Source organism: Macaca fascicularis, chromosome 7 (genome assembly GCF_037993035.2).
Source record: "Macaca fascicularis isolate 582-1 chromosome 7, T2T-MFA8v1.1".
NCBI lineage: Eukaryota > Metazoa > Chordata > Mammalia > Primates > Cercopithecidae > Macaca > Macaca fascicularis.
The window spans coordinates 133,939,783-133,967,681 of NC_088381.1; the positions used below are offsets into that span (position 1 = coordinate 133,939,783).

At 40.4% G+C, this 27,899-nt stretch overlaps 1 long non-coding RNA gene across 1 annotated transcript; it reads right to left on the reverse strand.

Moving 5' to 3' along the window:
* Window positions 1-21,540: 21,540 nt before the first annotated feature.
* On the reverse strand, window positions 21,541-24,439 carry LOC123574386 (uncharacterized). The gene is made up of 3 exons (XR_006699237.2): window positions 24,330-24,439; window positions 22,890-23,070; window positions 21,541-22,011 (listed from the first exon to the last, which is right to left on the reverse strand). It is a non-coding gene; the product is annotated as an uncharacterized lncRNA (long non-coding RNA).
* Between the last annotated feature and the right edge of the window lie 3,460 nt (window positions 24,440-27,899).

Here is a 27,899-nt window from a genome sequence, read left to right on the forward strand (position 1 = left end):
AGTTATACAGCTGAAGCTAATAATAAAGCAAATGACAAGAAACAACTTTTATATTAATCAGGGTTTGTTTTTAAGTTGAAGTGAACAAAATACAACTCAAACTAACTCAAGCAAAAAAGAAATAGGTACTGGGGAGAGGGGACAGTAGGGGAACAGGCTCCTACATACTGAGATCTAGGAACACAAAGGACAGTTATCAGGTCTCTCTCTCTCTCAGTTCTGCTTCTTTCAGTGTGGTGGCCTCATTCTTTTTAACTGAAAAACGATCTTTATTACAGAAAATTCTAAGCATCATTGTGGCAGATCCCGTAAGTCCCAGAGAAGGATTCTGATTGGTCCTGCTTCAGTCACATGCCTGCATCTTAGTCCAATCACTGTGGCCTGGAGAATGGGACACTATGATTGGCCAGACTCTGGTCACATGCCCACACCTGTGGCTTAGTGAAGCAGAGCATCAGCAGTGACAGTACCACCAGAACCACATGGAATAGAAAACGGTGCATTTCCCTAAGGAAAGGGAATGCCAGACAAGGGCAGAAGGGAAACCAGGAAGACAAAACAGTAAATTACCTACCTCAAATCCAATTTACTGGTATTTTTCCTCTTACACTTAACCAAGCAACAATTTCTCCTGGTCCCATAATGGAAAAGAGAGTTTATCTAGATTCACATATACAAGACTGAAGAATGAAGAGAGACCCAGAGAATGTTCTGGGTTCTCTGGGTAATCTGGGTAATCTGCCAGTTAGCATAACCACACAGAGAAATCTTTGCTTCCAGAGGAGGAGCCAAGTTCAAGTCAGAGGCGAGGAATGCCAACAGGAAAGCTCACTTTCTCTGGGGTTATTCAGGCCAACACTAGGAAACCACAGCCAAGTCAGGCAGGGCTTGGGGCAGAGCTGCTGACACGTCCATCCCAGCCAATCCAAGGTGCACGCCTGCCTCATGCAGCCCAGAGTGGCTCCCGGCATTGGCACACCGTGCCCATCACAGGCTGGAGCTCCTTTCCTCCACCGTCTTCCCAACCCCTGCCAACCATAAGTTAACTACTCCTTCTGGATTCTGCTTTTCACTTCTTCTTCATTAGACTATGGAAGCTTAGACTTCATAATTTGGCTGAGATTTCAAAAATAGTTTTAAAGAAAGTTATTCCCACCCTGCTAAAGTAATTACATGGTTCTGCCCCCTTAAACACCCAAAACTCTAATCCGTGTTCTCAAAGCTCTAATCTTAATCGCTTTTTCCAGTCTTATCTCCAACTACTTTTCTTCGTGAATACTTCCTTCATAAACACTGTACTTTAAATTACTCTCCTTCAATTACGTTTTTACTTCCCAGACCCTGGCTTTTGCTTATGTCATTTCTCTCACTTAGGTGGTTTTTTCTCCATCAGAATTCCAGTCTTTCTTCAAATGTCAACTCAAAAACAGCCCTCCTCATGGAGACTCCTGTGGCCACCTCAGTGGGAAACAGTCGACATCATTGGTATTAGAATCACCGATATTGGGAACAAGCTCATTTAAGTAGCTTCCAAGTATGAGATTTCTCTACTTGCCTGTTTAATATTCTGCCATCGCCATCGCTTTTAGAGAGTTATCTCACCTAACTCCAGCCAAAAATACTAATACGTGCCCTGGGTCTAAAGAAAATATTGCCTTTGGAATTTGTGTAAGAATTTACGATTGAGACCTCTGAATATGCCGTGAAAAATATGAGCCTTACTCTCATGAGCTGAGGGAAGTAAATGTATGTGAATCTATGAATCTCAAAACAACACGTAAAATGTGTAAAGATCTGATGTTACAAGGGTTATTAGTTTGAAATTTGGTGATTTTGCTGCCAGATGTCCATAAACTACACTACCCACTGACAAATACATTTATTAGAAATTTTGCTTACAAAAAGACATGAACTATTTTATCAGGGAATCTAGTATACAAATAGTTTCTAGAAATTGTAAGTCTTGTCATACAGCACACCAGTGGTTAGAGCTTGTGAAATATGTAAACAACTTCTAATATATTCTTTTCCCTTATAAAATTGTTTAGTTTATTCTATGAATTTAATACAGGTCTCTATTTTAAATTGTCTACCCAAGAGTTTCCTACTTGTTAGAATTCTGTTCTTTGTCACAGCAAGCTGTTTCACATTGATGTGATTGTATGTAGAAGTTTGTTATTTTTTTATTGATGTATGTCATATTTTACGACATGACTATACCACGTTTATCCATTCTGTTGACAGTGCTTGTTTCCATTTTGGGGTTACTGTGAACATTCTTGTGCACATCTTCTGTTGGATATGCGAACTCATTTCTCATGGATATATAACTAGGAGCATTGCATCTAGGAGTGCAATTGCTGTGTCATAGGATAGACAAGTATTTAGTTTTAATAGGTATTTCCAAAGTGGTTGAACTGATTTCACTCCCTCCTATAATGTATGAGTTCTAATTGTTCCACATCCTCAGCAATACTTAGTATTATTAGTTTTGAAAATAACTTTAGCTATTCTGGTACGTATGGGAATTTGTACTTTCCTAATGAATGTTATTGAACACCTTCTCATATGCTTACTAGACATCTGAATTAATCTTTTATAAAATGCTTGTTATAAAAGATTAATTCAATTTAAAAAATGGTTTATTTTCTTTTTCTTTGTAGTTCTTTATATGGTTTGGACACAAGATCTTTGTCAGACATTTATATCATGAACATCTTCTTACAGTCTATTGGTTGCTCTATTAGTCAGTGTTCTTTAGAGGGACAGGACTAACAGGATAGATGTATACATGACAGGGAGTTTATTAAGGAGCACTGACTCATACAATCTCAAGGCGATGTCCCACAGTAGGTTGTCCGCAAGCTAAGGAGCAAGGAAGCCAGTCTGAGTCCCAAAACCTTAAAAGTAGGAAAGCTGATAGTGTAGCCTTCAGTCTGGGGCTGAAGCCCCAAGATTCTCTGTCAAACCACTGGTGTAAGTCCTTTAAGAATCCAAAAGCTGAAGAACTTGGAATCCAATGCTCAAGGGCAGGAAGCATCCAGCACGGGAGAAAGATGAAAGCCCAAAGACTCAGCCAGTCTAGCCTTTCCACATTCCTCTGACTGCTTTTATACTGGCCTCACTGGCAGCCTTGATTAAGAGTGGGTCTGCCTTTCCCAGCCCACTGACTCAAATATTAATCTCCTTTGGCAACACCTCACACACACACCCAGGAACAATACTTTGCATCCTTCAGCCCAATCAAATTGACACTCAGTATTAACCATCACAGTTGCTTAATAACTTTCTTGATGTGATTTGATCAGCAGATATTCTTAATTTAATAAAATCTAGTTTATCTTTTTTTGAAATGATAGTCTGGCTTTTACATTTAGATACATGATCTACCTGGAATTATTTTATGTGTATGGTATGGAGTTCTAGAATTCAGGAAGTTAAATCCCTTCTAAAATTCTGGCACCTCGGCCAGCAAAACTTTGCAATCACACCTTTGATTTAATTAATGTGAGTAAAAGAAAAGTGAGCCTATGCAAAGAGGAACATATGCAAAGTGAGCCAATGCCAAGGTGAAATGCCAAGAGGAACATTCTAGTATTCTCTGCAGCTTGACATATGTTTAAAATACAATTCTTTTCAAGGGAACTGAGCAAATTGGGGGACATTTTTTACCCATCTTTGATGAAGTCATATTTGGGTCTATTGCCATGTTTCTCAGCCTTGGCACTATTGACATTTTGGCTGGATAATTCCTTATTGTGGGCAGCTGTCCCATGCACCCTTGCAGTGTGTTTAGAAGCATTCCTGACCTCCACCCACTAGATGCCAGGAATATTTCACCCTGCAGTTGTGACAACCAAAAAATTAAAGAACACTGGGATTGTCTCCATAAAGCCTGGGGCAAGACCCAGTTTCACTGCTCTGGACAGGCAAACCTGGTCCTCCCTCTTCTCCTTGCCCAGGCTGCTTTTCCTTGTTGGTAGAATTGGGGTACTATAGCAGCCTCAAAGGATTGTGGAGGGGATTGACCACATTGATTGTGGTTTTGTGAACCCACAAATGGCTACCGCTTTAACTGTAAACCACTATTCCCATATAAAGAATAAATTAATTTTCCTAACGTCACAGGATAAGTGGCAAAACTAGAATTTGGATATGCGTTAGTTTTACTCAAAAGACTTTTGCTACCACACCTTGCAAATGGATGTATATTTGGGAATGACACTAGGATAGTGGAAAGTCGTATGCACTACCCAGACTATCTATCCCAGGGATGTGTATGTCAGAGGAAGAAACTCTGCTCTCTTGTCTGAATCTATCATTTGAGGGAATACCAGGTAAATGGCTATTACAGTGACCCATAGTCCCTCTGTTTTACAGAGATCTAGGCTGAGTCAGTAGGATCTGGACACAGGGTATAAAGAAGGAGGATTCCTGACCAAAAGAAGCAGCAGAAATAGATGTTCCAGTCTGTGGCTACTTGAAGCCTAGCTTTCCCCATCGCTCTACAGGGCACAGAGAATAAAGAATCTCTCGCAAGTCAGTCTCCCAGGAGTCAGCCCTGGAGAGAAACACCTAACAGATGAGCAGACCCAACACAGAGACCATGAAGCAGAAGACGTGTCTCCCACAAGGCCAGATCCACAGGACTTTCACTCATAGTCATCTTTAACAAGTAACAGCAGTGTTATGATGCTGCAACCCTGTAATTTCCATTGTGATCAATGTATATATTGGGGGTCAGAGAAAGGCAGATTGATAACTTCATTTAGAGCAAACCAGTTGAATTCCACTGAGAGATTCATGACTCATCCAAGAAATGTGCAAAGGCTGTCAGAGAGCACTAAGTCTCCTCCCCTAGTGATTTTTACAAGCCTCATCAATTTTCATCCCATAAAATACTTTAATTTGAGTTATTAACATGAAAGTTCTACAATTCTTGGAGTTAAATCCTTTCTAAAATTCTGGCATCTTGGCCAGCAAAACTTTGCCATGACACCTTTGATTTAATTAACATGAATAAAGGAAAAGTGAGCCTAGGCAAATGTCAGCTGGTCAGCCATGACACTCACAAAAAAAGCCATAAAGACAGCCACTGGCAGTGCCCACGACAGCAGTGTCCTGGAAAGAGAGACACTTAAGTAGTCTGGATTCCCTTGTAGAAAAATCCTTTGAATCATCTTAGCCTCACACTGCTACAGACTTAAGCATTCCTTGTTCTGATTCCACATGTATTGACTGAATAGAAGCTGGAGGAATTAGGTCATGCCACTCCCTCCAGTATATACATTTCAGACCCTTGATTTACATAAAAGCTGAGAAATCACTGGGGCAAAGACTCAAATTGTGGGGTTCAGTGAGAAACAACACAGCTGGTGGACTTAGCATATGGTGGGACTTGGTGCAGTGGCAAGAAGAGGGTGTAGGATGCCCAGGGACAGTGAAATGTGCTTGTGCTTTCCTTCTCTCCCTCTACTCTGCTGCCACAGCACTGAAATTTGCACCTAGTGTTTCTAGTACCCACACAGACTGGTGCCTGGAGACAAATGTCTTTCTTTGTTCTTTGTCTGTCTTTATCATGCTCCAGTTTGGTGGGGAGCAGGGAGACTAGTGAAAGCCAGCTTAAATGAAGCAATAGTGGAGGTGTTGAGACTTTACTCACCACAGGGAAGAAGACTTGAGCTATCATGAGCCCAAGCTAATGCTAAGACCAGATGTTGGGAGGAAATAGTGGCTCTTGGCTTTGTGCAGCAACTGACACCAGAATCTACCCTGATCCAGCTCTGCCGGTGTCACATGTGTGCCTTTCGAGACATAGTTTGCATAAGTAACTCCGCTCTGGGGCCTTTGCATAACTAAGAAGAAGTATTTATTTACAGCAGGGATAAAGGAGCTCTGGCCTTGAGCCTTGTAGAACTGTCAGGGTTTGAATGTGTGAAGTTTAAGTTTATCCACCTGTGATAGCTATTAATAAACAGGGTTCATGTGGGTACAAGTATAAGCAGCATCCCTGGGTCTCTAAATCTACTGGGAGAAAAGGCTGAGATTCCAGCGGCAAGCAGAGGGCTCACAGACATTAAGATTTGGCTCTCATGGGGACTACATCTTTATTCCCAATCTGACAAAGTCAGAGATACCTGGATTTCAGTGCTTACCAATCCTGCCCCCAGAACTATGTTCAGTCTCTAAGGCATGAGTGATTTCCTTTCCCTGTTTAAAGCCAATCTTCCACTTGTGCAGTAGATCTCAACTCTCATTTACCTGAGGATTTTGCTCCAGCAATTCACTTCCTTCTCTTATATCTTCAGTTTTTCTTTTCCTACTGGATCATTACCATAAGCATGCAGGCATACTATTAATTCTTCCATCTTTAAAGCAAATAAACATTCTCCTAATCCTACTTTTCCCCTAGCTCTGGCCCCATTTCTTTGCTCTCTCTGCTACCAAACTCTTCAAAAGTGCTATGTATTCTAATCAAGCACTTTCCTCTCATTCTCTCTTAAACCCTTCAATCAGTTTCTTGTCTTTAAAATTATTCTTATAATGGTTACCAGTTACCTACACACTCCTAAGTCTAATACTTAATTTTTGTTTTTATCTAACTTGTTCCACCAGCAGCCTTTGGCACGACTCATCATGCCTCTGTTCCCGATTCAGTGTTATTCACTGGGTCCCTGGATGGACTTTCTTTGTTTCTCCTCCTATCCCAGTGATTCCACTTTTAGCTTCCTTTACTATTCTTTCTTTCCTCCCATTGTCTTCTTGGAGTGGACCTTTCCTCTATCTACTCAACTCCCTTGATGATATGATTCAGTCTCATTGTTTTAAATCCCATCTAGTCCTCAATGACTCCCAAATTTACATCTTCAGCCCAGAACTTTCTCCTTAATTCTGGATCCATATGTCCAACTTCCTACTGGACATCTCCACAGTTTCCCTTAACATGTCAAAAACGTAACTCTTAATTCCTAAACCTGTTTCAAGTGCATCATTTCCTATCCTAGTTGATGGCAACTCTTTCTAGTTGCTCAAGTAAAAAACTTTGACTTCATTATTGACTCCAGTGTTTTCCTTACAGTTCCCACATAAACTATATCTAGAAATCCCTATATTTCAAAATATAACTGTAATTTGACTACTCGTCGCTACTTCCATTGCAACTACATTGGTCTGAACCACCAACATCTCTCTCCTGGATGACTACAATAACCTCCTAATAACTCTCCCTGCCTCTATCTGGGGCCCTTCTAATCTATCTTCAACACGACAGTAAGAGTAGTCCTTTTGTAAATGTGAAAAAATGGTTTAATATTTGAAGATCCATCAATGTAATTAATCACATTAATGGAATAATGAGAAAAACTACATACATAATTATGTCAATAGATGCTGAAAAATTATTTGATAAAATTCAAAACTAGCAAGGCACTGTGACGCACACCTGCAATCCCAGCACTTTGGGAGGCTGAGGTGGGAGGATCACTTGAGTTCCAGGAGTTTGAGACCAGTCTGGGCAACACAGGGAGACTCCATCTCTACAACTAATTAAAAAAATTAGCTGGGTGTGCTGGTGTGCACCTGTGGTCCCAGCTACTTGGGAGGTTAAGGTGGGAGGATCTTCTGAGCCCAGGAGGTCAAGACTACAATGAGCTGTGATTGAGCCACTGCACTCCAGCCTGGACAACAGGGTGAGATAGTCTCAATTTAAAAAAAATAAAAAACTAATTTATTATTATGTTTTTTTATTTTTGTAGAAATGGGGTTTCACTTTGTTGCCCAGGCTAGTCTTGAACACCTGGCTTCAAGCAATCCTCTTGCCTCAGCCTCCCAAAGTGCTGGGATTATAGGCATGAGCCCCTGAACCCAAGCTAAAACTAATTCTTAGTTTTTAAAAAACTCTCAGTGAACTAGGAATAGAAAGGAACTTCCTTAAAAAATTTACGAAAAAAAGGTATCTACAAAACAAAGAAACAACAACAGCAACAACAAAAAAGTGGACCCAACATGATTTTCAGTGGTGAATTTTGAAATCTTTCTCCTCTAAAGTCAGGAACAAGATAAGGATATGTACTGTCACCATTCTTTTCAACATTGTACTAGAGGTCCTAGCAATGTGATGAGGAAATAATAAGAAATATAATACAAAGTATAAAGATTAGAAAGGAATCAGTAAGTCTTTTATTCACAGATGATATAATAGTATACGTTGAAATTCCCCCAAAGAATCTAAAAACTATTAGAATTAATAAGTTAATTGATCAAGACTGCTGGATACCAAGTGAACATACAAAACAAATTATTATATTAGCATATATTTGCAAAAAACAATTAGGAAATTAAATGAAAAAATTACCACTTACAATAGCAAAAAATGATAAAATACCTAATACAAAATCTAACAAAAATGTACAAGACCTCTACACTATAATCTACAAAACATTGCTAAGAAAAATCAAAGAAGACCTAAATAAGTGAAGAAACATTACATGTACATTGAAAGGAAGATTCAATATTGTTAAGATGCCAATTTTTGCCAAATTGATTTATAGATTCAATTCTTCCCAATCAAAATCAAAAGAGATTTTCTGGAAATTGACAAAGTGATTCTAAAACTTAAGAAAATGCAAAAACACACTGTCTAAAATAATCGAGACAATGTTGAAAAAGAATAATCAAGTTAGAGGACTTCACACTACCCGATTTCAAGGCCTACCATAAAACTATAGAAATTAGGGCAGCTTGGTATGGGTACAAATGTAAACAAATAGATCAATGAAACACAATAGAGAGGCCAGAATAGTCCCTCTCCTGTGTAATCACTTGATTTGCAAAGAAAGAGAGAGCGAGAGAGAACAAGAGAAAGGAAGAGAAAGAAAGCCAGCCACTGCAATTCAGTGGAGAAAGAATAGTCTTTCCAAAAAATGATGCTGAAGTAATCAGATATTCTGTGAAACAAAATTAACTCTGACTTCTACCTCCTACCATAAACATAGACTAATTCTAGGTAGATCATATATCTAAATGTAGAAGCCAGACTGTATCATAAAAGGAAAAAATGATAAATTACATTTTAATAAATTAACAATGTCTGTTGATCAAATCATCAAGAAAGCTATTAGACAACCAATAGACCAGAAGAAGATATTCATGATACAAATGTCTGACAAAGATCTTGTATCCAAAATATATAAAGAACACCTACAAAACAAAATAAATCATTTTTAATGTGCAAAATGCTTAAACAGATATTTTATAAAATATTAATTCAAATGTCTATTAAGCATATTGAAAGGTGTTCAATAACATTACTCATTAGGAAAGTAATACCCACCAGAATGACTAAAATTTTTTAAAAACCTGATAATACTAAGTGTTGGTGAGGATGTGGAACAATTAGAACTTTGCTACATTACAAAAGGGAGTGAAATCAGTTCAACCACTTTGGAAATACCCATTAAAACTAAACATTTGTCTGCCCTATGACACAACAATTGCATTCCTAGATGCAATACTTTTAGGTATATATCCATGAGAAATGAGTTCATATGTCTGACAGAAGACATGCACAAGAATGTTCACAGTAGCCCCAAATTGGAAATAATCCAGCTGTCAACAGAATGGATAAATTGTGGAATAGTCATATCATAAAATACTATACGTCAGTAAAAAACAACAAACTTCTGCTACATACAATCACATCAATGAATCTTGCAGACAAAATGGTGAGCTAAAGTAGTCAGACACAAAAGGCTACATACTGTATGATTCTTTCTACAAAAAAATTCAAGAACAGGCAAAATTAATCTTTGATGATAGGAGTTAAAATAGTGACTACCTTGGATAGTGGTGGTAGGGTTATGAATTGAGAAACAAGGGAATCTTGAGTGCTGGAAAGACTCTGTTTTATATCCCTATCTGAATAATGGTTACAAGGGTATGAAAATATTCCTGAAGCTGTAGTTTATTGTAAATTGTACCTCAATCAAAAAGACATTACATAATGGAAGTGCTTACTGAGTAAATATTATATCTGGAATTCAGAGAGGAGGGGAAGTGAATGGGGAGTATATTTATCAAATATTGATGAGTTGATAATTGTAAAATTGGGTAATGGGCACATGAAGGGTTATTATACTATTTTGTCTGCTTTTTTAGCTTAAAAAATAAATAAAAAATTTAAATATAAATTTGTCTACATAATAAAATATTGTGTAATAATTGACCCTATTATTATACAACATTATAATTACTATGTAATAATATAATATGACAATATATATTATATAATAATATAATAATGTGATAATATTATTTGTCTACATAATGAAAATTAAACACAAAATTAATGAAAAAGCAAGTCAAATTATGTCATCCCTCTGCTTACAACCTTGCCTTGACTTCCATCTCATTTAGAGCAAAAAACCAAAGTCTAAATGACTACGAGTTCCCATGTGCTGTGTCCGTATGGCCTCTGCCACCATTATCAGTCCTCACTCACCCATTCCAGTGACAATGGCATTTTCTCTCCTTAGGGCCTTTTCTTAGCCTGTTGTCTCTGTCCAGAATGCTCTCCCAACACATATCTACCCTCCTTCAATCTTTCCTCACATGTTCTCTCTCAATGAGACCATACTGATCACCCTATTCAAAATTGCAATCTACCTCTCTGGAATTCTTGATCCCTTTTACCCTAACATATTTCCCTCCATAGAAATAATCACTTTCTAACATACTGCATAACTTATTTATTGTTTATTGTTTATCTTCCCCCATCTCTCCTCTAAAATGCAAGCTCCTTAAAATCAAGTTTCTTTATTTTTTTCATGAAAGTATTCTAAGCACCTAAACAGTACCAAGGTCCCAAAGCACCTGGCACAAAATATGTGCTGAATAAATACTTTTTTTAATGAATCAAGAGATGAACAGTAAATGCCATAAAAATTACTGATTCTGACTTGACCTCCCATGCATCTTGACTACAAGAAGAGAATGTGCTGGTCATGCCACCATGATTCCTTCTGGTCCATATAAAAGTTTCTGGTTAAAATGGCATGTTATTCTTTGATGGTGTATTGAACATGTTGGGCAATGGGCCTGTCATTCTCATTGTTCCCTACGTCTTTTTTTTTTTGAAATGGAGTCTTGCTCTGCCACCCAGGCTGGAGTGAGTGGTGCAATCTCTGCTCATTGCAACCTCCACTTCCCAAGCTCAAGTGATTCTTCTGCCTCAGCCTATCCAGTAACTGGGATCACAGGCATCCACCACCATGTCCCACTAATTTTTATATTTTTAGCAGAAACAAGATTTCACCATGTTGGCCAGGATGGTTTCAAACTCCTGACCTCAAATGATCCACTGGCCTCAGTATCCCAAAGTGCTGGGATTACAGGGATGAGCCACTATGCCCAGCCTGTTCCTTATATCTTAATGAGAAAGATCTTCAGAGGACTGGAAAAGGGAGATCTAGGACTCTCACTGACCTGGTTTTCTCAGTTTCAGTCAGTTTGGCTGTGATTGAACCCACGACACAGAAAAGCCAAATAATTTGGATCACAAAATACAGAAACCAGTCAGCATGGCAGATGCCTGACCTGAGTAGGCTGGGTTGTGTACAGGCAGAGAATGAGGCATGAAGCTGTCAGGCAGGGGCCTGTGGCCTTTCAGGAACAAGAGGGCAGGCTCCGTCCTGACTCCCTACTCCCACTTACAGTGTCTGTTCTCACATGACTCAGGAGGACTCTCTCTCTGGCCCTTCATGCCTGTTGAATCCTTAAAGTAAACCCTCTTTACTCAAGCATGAGTGACTCTCTGTCTGTTAACAAGGCATCTCTAGGGCACCCAAGCTGTGATATGCATGATCCTTAGGCATCCAAATGGAGGCTAATGAGTGCATCCCAAAACACTGGTCAAAAATGATCAATACAGACTCCTTGGCTGAATTTTTAGAAATATGGATTCCAATGCAAAAGGTATGAAGTAGGGGCTAGAAATAATTTTTTTTTTAACAGTGCTCTAGAATATTCTAATTTGCAAATCAGTTTGGGAAATCAGTATAGGCTACTATTTCCAGATACAGACCCTCAACTCATTTCTACAGAGTAATGTAGCTCTTTTTCTAATTTGGGACAGAATTTGCATTGCAAATACGATAGGCATGTCTTATTATGCATACCTACACCGTTTCCCTCCCCTGTACGAGTGGTATACCAAAAGGGCAAAAAGTAACCTCAGTAACTCTTAGGATTTCCCTAATTAGTGAGTCTCCTTTTGTGGCAGTATGACCTTGGTCTGTTTATGCAAATTCACAGACATGAAAAAGAGCAAAGCCCTGCTCCTGTTCCCTAAAGGTCACCAAGTCCTACACCAGTGTCACACTGACAGAGGGGTGGGTGGGATGGGGGTTTGTAAATTTTATGACTCATAATAACAGTCCAAGTAATGCAGCTGAGATAAAGGGCTAATCAAATTTCATGCTCCAAGGCATGAGCTGATTACTGCTGGGCCAAGAGGGGATTTATTCCCTGTGGTTCTGACAGGCAAAGGGGGCCAGGAGCACTCTCTGAAGCTTCACACCCTACTGCCCACTTCTAAAAAGGAGGATCCATGAGTCCAGAGTCCTGACACCTACTGGGCCTGTGTTTTCTCAGATCAAAGGCAGAAGGATGGCATGAAGAGAAACCTCAAAGGCAAAAGATTTGTTAAGAAAGATGGACCAGAACTTTGTGGAATGTACCTGGGGACTCCCTAGAGAACTTGTGTGCCAGGGCCTCATCCAACCTAGAGAAGTGAGAGAACCCTGAAGACCTCTGCTCCTTTCCATTGGTATCTTATTCTGTCTGTGAAATTAGGATAATGATGATAACTTTTTGAGGTGGTTGCAAAGATGAAGGTGGGCAAGATTGGATTATGGGGTAGGATTGCAGATGGTGCCCCAAAACTATTATTCTGACAATCTGGGAGACATCAGAGCACCGGCCCTTGGTTGAAAGACAGCAATTCTTGGGCCGGGCCAGGTGGCTCACACCTGTAATCCCAGCTCTTTGGAAGGCCGAGGTAGGTGGATCACTTGAAGTCTGGAGTTCAAGACCAGCCTGGCCAACATGACAAAACCCTGTCCCTACTAAAAATACAAAAATTAGCTGGGCATGGTAGTGGACACCTTTAATCCCAGCTGCTAGAGAGGCTAAGGCAGGAGAATTGCATGAACCCGGGAGGCTGAGGTTGCAGTGAGCCAACCTTGTGCCACTGCACTCCAGCCTGGGTGACAGAGCAAGACTCTGTCTCAATTAAAAAAGAAAGACAGCATTTCTTGGGCTCGATAGCTTTGTGTAGTTAAGAACTTTGGCTCTGGATCAGAAGCATACACATAGACTCAAAGCCTGAAGAGTTTTTAAGAGAACTAAAAAATCCAAAACCCAGTAATTATTCAACCTCTAAGGCAATTCTCGGGCCCCGTAACTTGCACCATTAAGAAGTGGGATGCCAACACTGTTTTACACTCCCAAAATGTGTTTTCCCAGTGCCCGTATAGAATATTGCCATGGGAGACACAAACTAAGAAAATCCTTCCAGAAGCAAACCTGGGCATTGAAAGGTAACCCAACCATGGGGATAACAGTCATAACTCCATCCTATCCCCAAAACTTCTCCAGCCCTGTAGAGCCTCTCAGTTGGAACTGAAATGAGACTAAGCTGCGCCTCCCAGTGCATCCCTCAAGATGGCTCCAGAAGGCTGTGGCTCAAGCCATTCCCCCTGTAGGTAGGCTGGTCTCTCATTCCTCTTCCCTAGGCAAATCCTCCTAATTTTTTGGATCTTAGATCAAATCACTCCATCTCTACTCAAGGTCTTCCCTAACCACCCCAGGCCACAGAATACTTTCCCTCCTCAGAATTCCTTATAACTTTTTACTAAGCATTTATGTTGTACACAGCAATAATCTCTATTTTTGTTAAAATGAGCAAATATAAAGTCAATATATTTCAGCAGAAAGAGTTCTGACTTTGAAGACAGGCCCTGGTGCCTCTCCTTGCTAGCCAAGTAAACTTTGGAAAATTTTTACCCTCTCTAAGACATGGGGGTTACCATCTGTTAAATGCAGATAATCATACCTTGTGGAGTAATTGTGACAATTAAAATAATGCATGTAAATCACCTAGCACACAGTAGGCATTTAATACACTGGCTATTAATACTGGTCTCATTTAATTTTTCATATGCTTCTGTTTTATGTATCTAACTAAAGTTTAAGTTGTTTAAGGATGGAGTTGAGTCTTATACATTTCTGTATTCTCATAGGTTAATGCCTACAATAAGTGTTCTTGAAATACAGTCATGCATTGCTTAACCATGGGGATATATTCTGACAAATGCATCATTAGGTGATTTCATCACTGGGCAAACATCACAGCTTGTACTCACACAAACCTAGATGTCATAGCCTACTAGACACCTAGGCTATATGATATAGCCTATTGCTAGCAACAAACCTGTACAGCATATTACTGTCTTGAATACTTAGGCAGTGGAACACAATGGTAAGTATTTGTGTAGCTAAACATATCTAACCATAGAAGTACAGTAAAAATATGATGTTATAACACTATGGGACCAGTGTTGCATATGTAGTCCATTGCTGACTGAAATGTCATTATGTGATGCATGGCTGTATTTGCGACTAGAGATTAAAGTAACATTTGGCGTAAATCTATTTTCTTCCTTTTGGTGTTTCCAAAATACTATCCTAAAGAGAGCAAACCTAAGTCTGGGTTCATAGGAAATGTAGTGTCTTTTTTCTAACAGTTATAGAAGCAGATGATCAGTGGCCCATGGATTCCAGATGAGGATCTGGGACCCAGACATCCAGATATTGAAAACACAGGGATGGAGTCTGTATGGAAAAACTTAAAATATAGCAAAACTTGAAAAATGGAATAGAAATCTTTCAATTTCCCAATGGAAGTGAGAAAAGAATAAGTAAAAGACCCCCAAAAAGAACCAGGGCAATAGATTCAGGTACTAGACACCAGTGGTAAAAGGGACTTTAAAACAAAATAGGGTCTCCTGATTTAGGATCCAAGTTTTTATATGGTATCTGCAGAGTCGGGCATCCATACGGGTATCCACCCCAGGTTAAGCAGGAGCCTGGGGGCAGTTGGCTAAGATGTGTTTCCAAAGCTTCCTCTAGGCAGACACTTATGAATATTTTCTCTATAAAACTGAACAAGAAAAAAACCCCAAAACTTCAAGGTATACAACCTGATTTATGTTTGAACTTCTCTAAGAGCAACTATGTTCTCTTTCTATATTCCCCAAAAAGGCAAAGAAAAGTATTGGTCTTCCAAAACAAATAGAGGGACAGAGCTGCTGCTGTTGCATGGTGTCTAGAAACTTAGACAACTTCATCATTCTATATTTGCATCCAAGAGAGAGAAAGAAAAACTGCAATCATTTTCCATTTACTCATCAACCCATCAACCTCCAAGTAAGTGATCTTTAGGTCATTTGCTTCTTGCTCACAAAAGTTTAGTGATCTTTCTTGAAAGACTTTCCTGTGTCCTAGGGGAAAAGTGCCTCCCTAGGCCAAGCCCAGCTCTTCTGTATTTGTGGTGAGCTTCCTCATTTACCACTGGAGCTCCTCACATTTCCTTACCTTAACTTCCTCTTCCACCATCAGGTCTTGCACCGCTGTCAGCCTTGGAAAAGCCTCATAACTCTGAATGAAAATATCCAGACCATTAAGCCTACATACTTCAGCAAAACTGCCTCACTGCTGTCTCTGCTCCAGGTTATAAAGATTTCTCACAGCTTACACAAGTCCCTCAAGCACTGGACTTGAGGGGTTGCCCCCAGAAAGCCGCTTCCAAGACCAAAGCCATTTTTCACTCAAACACTCTGTCTATGGGGGCCTCAAACTACTGCACAGTAATGCTCATGGTGATAGCTTTGAGGTATTACCCAGGCATGGCCCATTGCTCAGACCTCAGAAATGGTGATCGGAGCTAGCTTGACCACCTCAAAACATATAGACATTCATACATGAATGCTGAAACATGAGCATCAATTCCCCTTACTCATTATTGCAGAAAATCCACAGCCTACAGTGAGTACAAGAATCCACTCACTAGGATTACAAATCATCTGGTCAAGATGGTATAAAGTCAAAATCCCTATATTAAGTCTAATAATCTTCAAAATTCCCATATAACTTGAAACATTTCTGGTGCTTGGTAAGAAGGAAATTTTTCCTGGAGCCCATAAAGTTTGGGCTTTACTGAAACTACTAATTTTCTTTTCTTTTTTTGTGGGGGGGAGACAGAGTTTTGCTTTTGTTGCTCATGCTGGAGTGCAAATGGCACGATCTCAGCTCACTGCAACCTCCACCTCCTGGGTTCAAGCAATTCTCCTGCCTCAGCCTCCTGAGTAGCTGGGACTACAGGCACGCGCCACCAGGCCCAGCTAATTTCTGTATTTTTAGTAGAGACAGGGTTTCTCCATGTTGGCCAGGTGGTCTTGAACTCCTGACCTCAGGTGATCTACCCACCTCCGCCTCCCAAAGTGCTGGGATTACAGGCATGAGCCACTGCACCCAGCCCTACTAATTTTTAATGCCCCTTGGCTGACATTCCCCAGCTTCCTCTTCTCAGCCTCACATCCCAACTTTCACCTCCAGGCAGACTAACAACAGTTGAAGGATGACATTGTCAAACAGACGCCATATTTTAAAAGCAAGTGTAAAAGTCCAGAGTATACATATCAAAATTTGCAAATGTTCATGACATTTGCCAAGGAATCTGTTCATTTCCTGTGGTGCTGCAGCCAAAGGCTACAAGATGGTGCAATGTCAGTCTCTTGTCCCTCTCTGGTGCTTGACAGTGGAATCTTAGTTGTGAAATGCTGTGTAGCCTGTACAAACTAGACTTCAAGGATCTTAATATGATAGGCACTGGCACTTATTTTGAATTAGGACTCTCCTTCATTATTGTATCATATCCCTGCCATTTTGAACTTCTCATGGCGAAGTCCATCTAAATCAGCACTGTCCAATACAACTTTTTGCAGTGTCAGAAATCTTCTGTCCAATAAAAGCCAGTAGCCACATATGGCTACTAAGCACTTGAAATGTGGCTAGTACAACTGAGGAACTAAATTTTATTTACTTTTATTTAATTTAAACTTACATTTAACTACAGGAGTGCAGTGATTACCATACTAGACAGCACGACTTCTAATTGTTATGACATGGAACAGTGCTTGCTTTCCCAGCATTTTGAAAGCCGCAGAATGATAACCTGGCCCAGAATGACACATGGATGAATAAGAGGAATTAAAACAAGGTCCATATACATCAAATATCAAAATGAGTGTGAGACAGCCTCCCCAGATGCAGTTTCCAAAGGAAATGACCAGTTTAACTGGTTCCATGATACTTGCCCCTTCTTCCCTGCCAGATAAAGGCTATTAAAAAACAATCAAAATGTGAAGAGGACAGAAAATGTGATGAAGAGATTCTTTGGAGAAAGTAGCTGCCACTGTTACCTTGGGATCTGCCTATAGTCCTCACAGAGCTTGGTAAGACAAAAGATGGCTTTCCTGTAGACACAGGAGAGAGAAAGCTGGGCCAGAGCTGGTTAAATCCTGCGCATGAAGACTGCCTTGGAGAGCAGTGGGACTCCAAAAGCACAAGCCAGGATGGGGTGGACTCAGCGATGTGCTGGTAAATGTTTAAGAACCAGTTCTCCAGAAAAAAAAAAAAAAGGCTCTGATTTTTTGCATTTGCCAATTTCTTGGGTGTAAATATTCCCTCATGGCCAATTTCCAGCCACCGGTCTGAAGTCTCTGTGGAGTTGGGAACGGACATGCACAGTTGGCTTTGGTGAGCTGCTTGTATTGTAAGTCAGCTCCAGCATTCGGCTAGTGGGCCACTAGGGAGCCAGGGTACAAGGGAAGCAGCTTGTCTAGGGAATAGACAGCATCCCTTATAGTCCAAGACTTGCATGTGGGAGGTCCCTAGTGACAGGTATATTTGCATATCCCAGGAGAGAAAGAATGAGTTTTAACCACTCTCCACCGAGAGCAAAAGCTGCTCAGCCCAGTCAGAGCTTTCCTTTCCCCTTACCTCTCCTCTTTCTCTGCCCCTCTTCAGCCCTTGCAGGATAGAATATAGGAGTTTGGGAGTCTGCAAGAAGGTAAGTAAGAGAAAGAGTAGAACCTTAAAGGCAGGTAGCTGCCAATTATTGGCCTCAGCCCACTAAAAAGAAGTTGATGTCTCTCCTCTGAATGAAGACTGAGACATTGATTAATGTCATAGACTGGATTGATTCTATTACTGAATTGAGATTATGTGTTGAGACTCAGAATGACCATAGGACCATCTATGATTTACCAAACATTTTCTAGGGGCAGGGGATAAATTTAAATTACCCAAAAACTGATAATGATAGGGTTGAGTTTTTACTACATCATGAGTTGTGGATGCTCAACACAATTTAGATAAAAATTTTCTCCTGGCTGAAGACACATTAAAAAATAGCACCCTGTTTTGTTTTGTTTCATTGTGTTTTTTGTTTTTCTTTTTAAAAAATTCTCTTTTATCCTGCATGAATTCTGGGGTGAAAATATATATATATATATATATATTTTTTAAGAGACAGGGTCTCGCTATGATGCCCAGGTTGGCTTTGAACTCCTGGGCTCAAGGGATCCTCCTGCCTCAGCATCCTGAGTAGCTGAGTCTACAGGCATGAACCACCAGGCCCAGAGCCATGAGTGAATGTCCCTTCTTCCTCTATCTTCATCTTCACAGCATACCTCATTATTGTTAATATTGGAAATCAAAATCCCAGGGATCACCATTAGACTCATGTGCTTTATTGAGAGACAAGGTATGATGCTTGGGGCAGGATGGCAGCAAAAAGGTCATATAACCTAAAGTCCCTGACATGAACAATGTGCTCACTTGGAGGCTGGGAGTGGTATTTAAGTAAAACCAATAAGATGGAAATCAGCATGACCTCTTGTGTAGGACAATCAGCCCTATGAGATCTTTAGTCATTCATGTCTGATAGCAATTTTTTAAATGTGTCAATCAATGCAGTGTTCATTAGAGGAAAAAAATTGAAACCTTCTGATGTTCCCAGACCAAGCTTATCAGACTTTCTTCTGTGTTATTAAACCTCTCAGGTATTTCTGTTAAAAAAAAAAAAAAAAAAAAAAAAAAAAAAAAAAAACCTTTAAAAAAGTAATAGTGGAAAAGAAAACAGTTATTTCAAGTATTCCAAAGCTCTCAAACTCAAGTGAGTAGTATGTTCATCTTCAGTTTCAAAGTAAGCCCCACCTCCCTACATTTCAAGGGCGAGGTGAGGTGGTGACCTCAAATAGGCCATGTTAGAAGGCAGCACGTAGCAGAGGCTGAACGCCCTGGACAGCTGCTGGCATCTAGTCTGCCTGCTGTGTTAACAAACCTCAGAGAGACTCTAAGACAACACCCAACAGATGAGTCTGTTGAATGTAAAGGACCCTAAAGTTGGGCTAGACCTACAGGGGCATATTCTGTAAAAATACATTTTCTATTTATAGCTTTTGAAAACCAAATGCGATTTGTCTGCCCTGAAGTGACTACTTCATCTCCACCCAGCCCTTGGCTGGCAAAATCAGGAAGACTCCAGTGTTTCCTGAAGACCAGGGGAGAGTTTATAACTCTAGCAACAAAGTCAGCAGCTGTTCATCTAGAAAACCACTTCCTAAAAGTCAATGTCTTTGCCTGAAGCTTTTCTTCCCAGATCCCCTATGGTGAAACAACTAAAGGGAAGAAGAATGTGGGCAGCCCTCAGTAAGACAGGAGATGAGCATGGACATTGACTCATTCTTTCCTCCAGTCCTAGATGCTTACCTTGTACATTCTTTGTCTTCTGACTCAGTGTCTTTAGGGTATGGACATTGCCTGGTCCCACACAAGCCAAGCATCAGATGGAAGCTCAAGCATCAAATGAATGGCTCAACAAGGAGACCAAGACCAGCTAATGTTTAGTGAGCACCCAAAGGGGCCACAATGGAGAGAACAGCACAGCTCCATCTGAGAAACAGTTGTTCCTTCCTGCCTGAGAGGCAGAGTGATAGAAGATATCACACAGAATGTTGCTGGTCATCTTCCACCCTGAACCCTCCACAACCTCCCTGTAGCTTCCTGATTTTAAGCAGATACTCAAATGATTCTTAATCCTTTCTGGGTCTTGCAACTATTTGAGAATTGTCAACAGTACTGGGATTCCCAGAATAATGCACATACGTACATACTCAGATTTTCCCATACCCTGGATATAATTTTAAGGGAGTTCACAGACCACACTCCCCCACCCATCTGTAGACCCAGATTCTGTGGGTTCGAGATTCAGAAGCCCTGTTTCTAGGCAGGCCCTCTGTTGCTAACGCCCCTCCAGAACATCACCCTAGATGAATATCCCTTCTTCCTCCACTCCTTCCCACCTTCTCCAACTGCTGGGTTTCAGCACAAAGATTGCTTGCCAGTTAAACTGGCACCATGGACCGCTCAGTAGTTGTGTTTTGGGTCTAGAGGAAACAGCCAGATTCCTTTAAGTAACTCATGTCTTAGTTATTGATTGTTTCCACTTGAAGTTTTTGACAATCTCTGATTAAATCATAAACCACTGCATCCGCCATCTGCTGCTTCAGTCTCTCAAACCAAACGTCAGTTTCTTTGTAGCCCTTCAATTCAAAGGTTGCAAATTCTGGTTCTAGGCTTCATTCTTTCACTCATTTAAGCACTAACATCTATTGCATAACTATTAAATGCCAGGCAGTGTTCTAGGCATCAGGGACATAGTAATGTACAAAACAGACCTCATCTTAATATACTTACTCTTCCAAAATTCTAATTCTAACCAGTGCTGCCTTAAAAACCATTACAATTATTATAATAACTGCCTAAGTTATAAGCTCTATTCTAATTAGTTAATATGTATTATTATTTTTCAGAAAACTCCATGAGGTAGGTATTATTATCATTCTTATTTTACAGAAGTGAAAATCATAAAGGTTAAGTAATTTGCCCCAGCTAGAGAAGGACAAAGACAAGATGTAACACCAGGCAGTTTGACTAAATTACTTACTGCTAAATTCAGCATCCCTGATTATGGTTACAAAGCAAGATTAGATTCTTTAGCACTGTTGAAATGTGAACAGATGTATTACAAAAAAAAATTGTCTAGCAATGTGCATATATTTAAGTAGCCCCGAGGGTTATCTGTGGTTGCCAAGAGGCTCAAAGTCAGCATGAATATAATCAGGAGGCACTGATGACTTTGTTAGCCAGAGACGGTTTGGGGATCCTTCAGGAGTATCATGCACATGGACAGGAATGTGAGGCAGAGGATTACTGGAGTTGAGCTGGCAGTCAAGGGACAAGCAAGCCAAAAGTTATAAAAAACATATTTTAAAATTATATATTTTTAAACAATCGTGATGGACAGAAGAGATTGTAATCCTGAGGCAATAACTGAGAAAGTATTGAGTAGGTAATAAAAGGCCTGACTAGGCTGAAAAAAATGTTTTAAGATAGCACTTTCCTATATCCATGGCTTCTAAAGACCCCAGTTAGTGCGAATAGTAACTCAAATGAAATTTAGAACCAGAAATAATTGAGAAGTGTAGCTCCCAGGCAGGAGTGAATTGTGTTTTGCAGGATTTGAAGATTATACAATTTGGATGACTCTTCTTTTAAAAATTACTAATACCAAATTAGATCTAGGGCCTTGGGAAGGGCCTGGAAGCATAAGCTACATTACCTTTACAGCAAACCCAGCTTGGACTCATGGAGGAGGTTGCTAAGAAACACATACATTGCTAGATCAGGACGGCAGTGATTCTGATAAGGCAGAATGCCCAATTTGGAGATCTTTGTGATCCAGAGGACAGTGATTCGAAAGCACTTTGATATGAAGATGCAACACAACAGTGGATGTGGTTTGAAGGAAGGCTCTGGCAATCCACACAACTGAAAGAGACATCCCGGGTACATTTTAATGAGATATCAATTTTTGCCATTAAATTTCTCAATTTTAAAAAATTATACTGCGGAGCCAGCCTCCAGCTAACTTATACAGTACCTATGTAGAATTTACAAAAATATGTCTATTTAGGCTGACAAGGTGGAAAGACAAACCCCTTCTGGGCAGGTGGGGTGGTAAGGTATGACAACCTGGTGGAGCTTTCGGGCAAAGTAGAAAGCATTTCTTTCTTTCTCTGTGGTGTCGCACTTGCAGGGAGCAAGGCTGGGCAAGGGAACTGCTGAGTGGATTTCAGCCCTAATTCATCCTCTCAGCTAGGTACCTTTGCACAGTGTCCAAACTGTGCAACCAAACAAGGCAGTCCTGTATCTACAGGTGCAGTGACTTTAACAGCATGACTAAAGGGACCTAAACATGTGCAATCCTCTGGCCCAGAAAGTCCACTTCTTGGAATTTATTCTAAGAAAATTATCAGGGAAAAGTACAAATATTTACATAGAACACTTCTAGAAATAGTGTTTCTATAAAGAAAAATTTAAAACAACCTGTATGTCCAATAATACAACATGGATAAATTAACTTGTGACTCAGCCTAACAACAGAATACTGATCGTCCATTAAATGAATTTTAAATGGCAAGAGGAAATGTTCATGACATAATTATAAATTAAAAAGCAAGAAAAGAAACTATGCAGACTCTAAAAATATGTGTGTTTGTTAAAAAAGACCAGAAAAGAAAACACCAAACTATTAATATTAAAAGTGGTTATCTATGAAGCATTATCTGTGGATTACAGGCAATTTTATTTTCTTCTTCATATTTTTCCATATTAATGTTTTTACCTCATAAATGCCATACTCTTACCTTTATTGCAAACATATTTTAAAATCGTATCCAGATTTGAAGGGCAGAGACAAAACTGGAGAAGTGAGTGAATGTTGCCTTGACCTCATGGGCGTAGTGTTTGCACCTCATTGATTTCCACTTTGCATCAAGTCCCATGCCGCTGGTGGCTCAGGTGTGCCTTGCTTCATTACCCTCTGTCCTATAGTGATGAATGGTCATTGAAGGAATGTGATGTCTCTCTATGACTGTCCCTACTTTTCAAAGCCCCAGGAGTATCTCCATGTACTTGAGCACTATGACAAAACAGCTTTGGGTCACTAAAGGCACTTACCCAGAAGCCACCATAGAAGGTGAAGATAATGTGAGTTAGACTAGAGCAGCTAATTGACTTAGCTATTGACTTTCAGATTTATGGGACACCACTGCTGAGTAATTAAATTTACTGAGCTATTTCCACAAGATATTAACTTTAAGTAATCCACACTAAACATAAATTGAGAGCTGGGTTTGGGTTTGGTTTTGTTGTTTTTCACTTTGGTATCAGTAATTAAAGATTATTCAATTATGATAATGTATTTCTTTTAGGACTGGTTTTTGCAGCTGAAGCCTGATGAACAACACTATGTGGCTTGGATGATAATGATTTTGTTAAAAATCTCCTATAAAGTTCCAACTGAAGGACATCTGCTTTCTCACTTTTTCTATGGCTAGTTGTTCTCTAAACTTCATTCCAGAACCGTCTTTAATTAAAGGCAGATTTTCTCCCTAGGGTTGGAGACGGACATTGATTTAGGCAGTGTATGTTGGAAGCGCAGGTATCCCTAGCACATGGACCATTTTAGTACATTGCGTGAAGTCATAAAGGGCTTCAAATTTAAAAATCATAGTTAAATGGTGGGGTAAAATGGTCTGAGAGAAGAGCTTAGGACTCCAGGCCCACAAATCTTCTCCAAGGGGTAAAGAGAGAGGCCTCACTAGGATCATGCAGTCAGGACTGCACAGTCTGGCCTGGCCTCTTCTCTCCAAAAATGCTCTTGCCTCAGGCTTCCCCTGCAATGTATATTGAGTGGTAGATGGTGATGCACATTACATCCCTGGTGAGCATGTAATCAGCACTCCTTCCAGCAAGCTCTCAGCAGCCACTGGAGCAGAAGGTAAATCCAGGTAAACTGACATGCAGGCAAATTACTGCTCCTGGCTTAGCAGGAGCCAGACCTCTGTTTTTGGTCCAAGCTATCTCACAGGGGATTGGGTATGCTGCATCAGAAATAGCAGAGGAAACTCAGGCTTCTGAATAAGGTTAGACCTGGGTTTCAAGTCTTCCTAATGGGTAACTTTGCCAAGTCTCAGTTTCTTCATCTGTAAAATAGGGAGGATACCACATAACCTATGGAAGGTGCTCTGACTTCAGCAAGTGATACCATATATAAATATCTAGCACGGTTACCGACACACGACATTTGTTTCATTCCACAGCTCCCAGTGAGCTCCTAGGTTCCTGCTCTCATTCAGTCCTTGATTCCAGAAGGTTCTCAACTCTGGCTATACTTTAGAATCACCTGGGAAACCTGTAAAAAATACAGATGCTTGAGCCCTGTATCAATTAGCTATTGCTGTATAACAAATCACTCCAAAGCTTAGTGGCTTAAGAAACATACATTTATTATGTCACAGTTTCTGTGGATCAGAAATATCATAGCAGTTTAGCCAAGTAGTTCTAAGAGTTTCTCATGATGTTTGTAATCAAGATGTCACCTGAGACTTGACTGGGTGGGAGGCTATACTTTACATTTAGCTCACTCATTTATTGGCTCTTGGCCAAAGTTTCTCAGCCTGGTCCTCTCCACCAGGCTGCTACTGGCATGGCATTCTGCTTTCTCCAAAGCAATGCCACTCTGCCTGTTATGACATAGTTTCCAAGTCACATATCTTCACTTCCACCTTATTCTACTAGAAACAAATCACTAAGTTCTACCCACACTCAATGGGGTAAAATCCTAAAAGGATGAGAATATCAGGGGGAAGAAACATTGGGGGCCTTGAAGACCTGCCTCTACAGACCCCATTCCCAAAGATTTTAATTTAACTGGTTTGGGGCCCAATCATCTTTTTCTTTTGTTAAACTCCCTAGTAACTCCAATTTGCCACCAAGATTAAAAACTATACTCTATACAGTTTCTCCTAAGTTACCTTCTCTTTTGGCCCAACTTGGTCAATTTAATCCCTTTCTTTTGCATGTCCTTAATTGGCTCATCATATCCTGCTGCTAAATTCTCTCTGGTCCTAAGCAGTCAGGAAGGTGCACCCCTGGCAGTAGGTCTCTGGCAGTAGGTACCAAGGGTGCACCTGCCTGAGTGCTTAGGACCCTAAGGACTGCTTAGTGGGACCCTTCAAAATGCAGGATCACAGCAGCAGTGGGGTTGAAGGCCAGATAGCAAACAGCATCCAAAATTAAGACCTATTGGCAGGCCCTGGAGATACTGGAGCCAATGACTAGGCAAGTGACTAGGCAAAGTCAGGGGCCAGGCAAAATCAGAGATTGGAAATGCTAAAGGGGCCAGGCAGGAGCAGCCAGCAGGCGAGAGAACAGTCATAGGTTACCAACAACAAGGAGACTCCGCAAAGCCGCAGCAAACTTCTGGCTCAGCCCTGGCTGCCTTACTATTATTCTCTTACCCTTGTGAGAGCCAATCCCAAAACATCTCCCTAAAACGTCAACCAAAAGCAGCCTGAAGTGTGAATTTGGAGAAGGAGAACAGACAGTCCTAGCTTCCTGGCAGAGGCAGTTCCTCTAACACCAGCTGCCCTCAACCCCTCTTCCAGTAAGCAAGCTTTCCTGGCTCATTATAATGTTGGCATTGCCATCCACAAGATGAAAGTTGCCTACAACAAAAATAAACATAAAATGATTATAATATACACATCACTGGGGAGCGAGGTGTCCATCATCGCAGATGGCTTATTCATCTTTGTGTGATGAAACCCAAATTATAATTGTATATATTTCCAGACTGTTCTCTCTCACTGCTCATTAAAGGGGGATCTGGCTTTGCCTGTCTGATCAATTACTGCCCGCTCTTGCCCTCTGGTCCTTTGGCCTTTCATAGCACAGAATCTAGAGAAGGAGAAAGAATAGAGTAAGAGTGATCAGAGCCAGTGCAGGGAGAAGGCTTAACAGGAGTGGTTCTGAAGAAATGTGGGGGAGTATTTGCAGTGTATGAGAAAAATTGATGGAAGAGAAAAAGATTAAAAAGAGAACTGTTTCTCGGGACTGTGAGTCCTTTCAACATATCCAAAAATAGCAATTATTAAAACACTTAGAAATTTCTTTTCAGTTGATGGACTATGTTTTTCCTTAATCATAATCCTGTTTTGAAATTAGATCATGGGGGTTCCTGCTTTAATGAGGTTCATTAGTATTCACAGTGCCTAGACTAGCAGAACCTAGTAATTATTGAAAAAACTGTTAAATAAATATTATATGCTCATAAAGTTCCAGAGAGGCCTATTATAAAAGCTGAAATATAATGGTATATATAAATGAAATATAATGAAAACCATAAGGACAATACATCATTGTGTGTGATCAAGTGCCTTCTGATCAATCCTGCCTGTAACCAGAGTCTAAGACTTGCTCCCCTTGTGAATTACATCAAAGCTGGACCCTCAAACCAGCCTTGACTCCTTCTTCTTCCTCAAGGTACCTCTGGCCCCTGCCCCTTCAAAGATCTAGTGAATCACTAAGTTCTATTGATGTTGGCACCAACATTTCTCCTATCTAGACTCTTTCTTTGCCCTCAAAAGCTACTGTCTTAGCAGAGGCCTTTATCATCTCTCATCTGAATTAATACCTACTACCTAGCTTCCCCACCTCCAGTCTTTTAAGCCCACCATCATGTACAGCTTCCAGGCTGAATCCTGTGACTCCAGTCATCATTAGTCCCCACTGTTTACAGGATAAAGTTTGAAGCATAAATGGTTCTTTCTGATGTGGCCCCTGCTACCCACTGGATCAGTCATGTACCTATTTGAAGTGTGATGAGCTCCCCATAAGGGTTACACCTCTGTGCCTTTGCTGGGGATCTTCCATCTGCCTGGATTGCCATTCCACCCATACTCAAGCCTCCACCTGGAGGCACCTACTGTGTTTGTCCAGGCTTGGTTCAATTACCACTCAGTTACAACTCATCCTCTTGTTATTTTCCCCACTGTGCCCCCATAGAAAATTTTATCCCCATATTAATGACCTTGTTGCACCTATTATTTTGAAGGTCTGTCTCCCCCAGTGAGGTTGAAAGCCCCTTACTGGCAGGATCTTATCCTGATAGTATTATAGTAATTATAGTTCCATGACCATGAAGATTGTTCATGGCCATTTGCTGAGCACATAGTAGATGGCAGAGCCAAAGCTCTTTCCAATAAAGCATGCTGCCTTTTTCTTTTTCTGTCATTTGTAGTGCTCAGGCACTCAGTAAATGTTTTAAAACAAATAAATGGGCATCAATTTACTCATAAAAATAATAAGGAGCTAGAATTCAACTCTTGCTATTCCTCTTCTGTGGCAGACCCAAGACCTGAAGTGGAAATCCTACTTCTGGCCCCCAAAAAGTGGGTTTTCAGGGATAAATGAGGCAAATGTAACAAAATCTTAATAACTGTTGAGTCTGATCTGACTTCATTTTACTACTTTCTCTAACTTTGAGTGTTTGAAAGTTATAATAAAAAGATGAAAACTTGTTTATGCAGCATTGTTTTAGGGTTTTTCCTGCTGTGAACTTGCCAGTGACTATGTGGTGGTTCCCTAACTCCTCTCTCTGAAGCCCTTCCTTTTCCTGACCAGACCAGACCATTCTCAGCAAGGTTGCCTTGGTGACTGCTAGATCAACAAAGACACATTATGTATTTTATCTGGTGAAATCACTCCTCAATACATGCAATGAATTCACTCTTGGCTTGCTCTGATTTCCCTGGGTGATATATGCAGCAGTGGTTCAGGCCAAATAGCCACCTGGCAAGGCAATTCTTCTT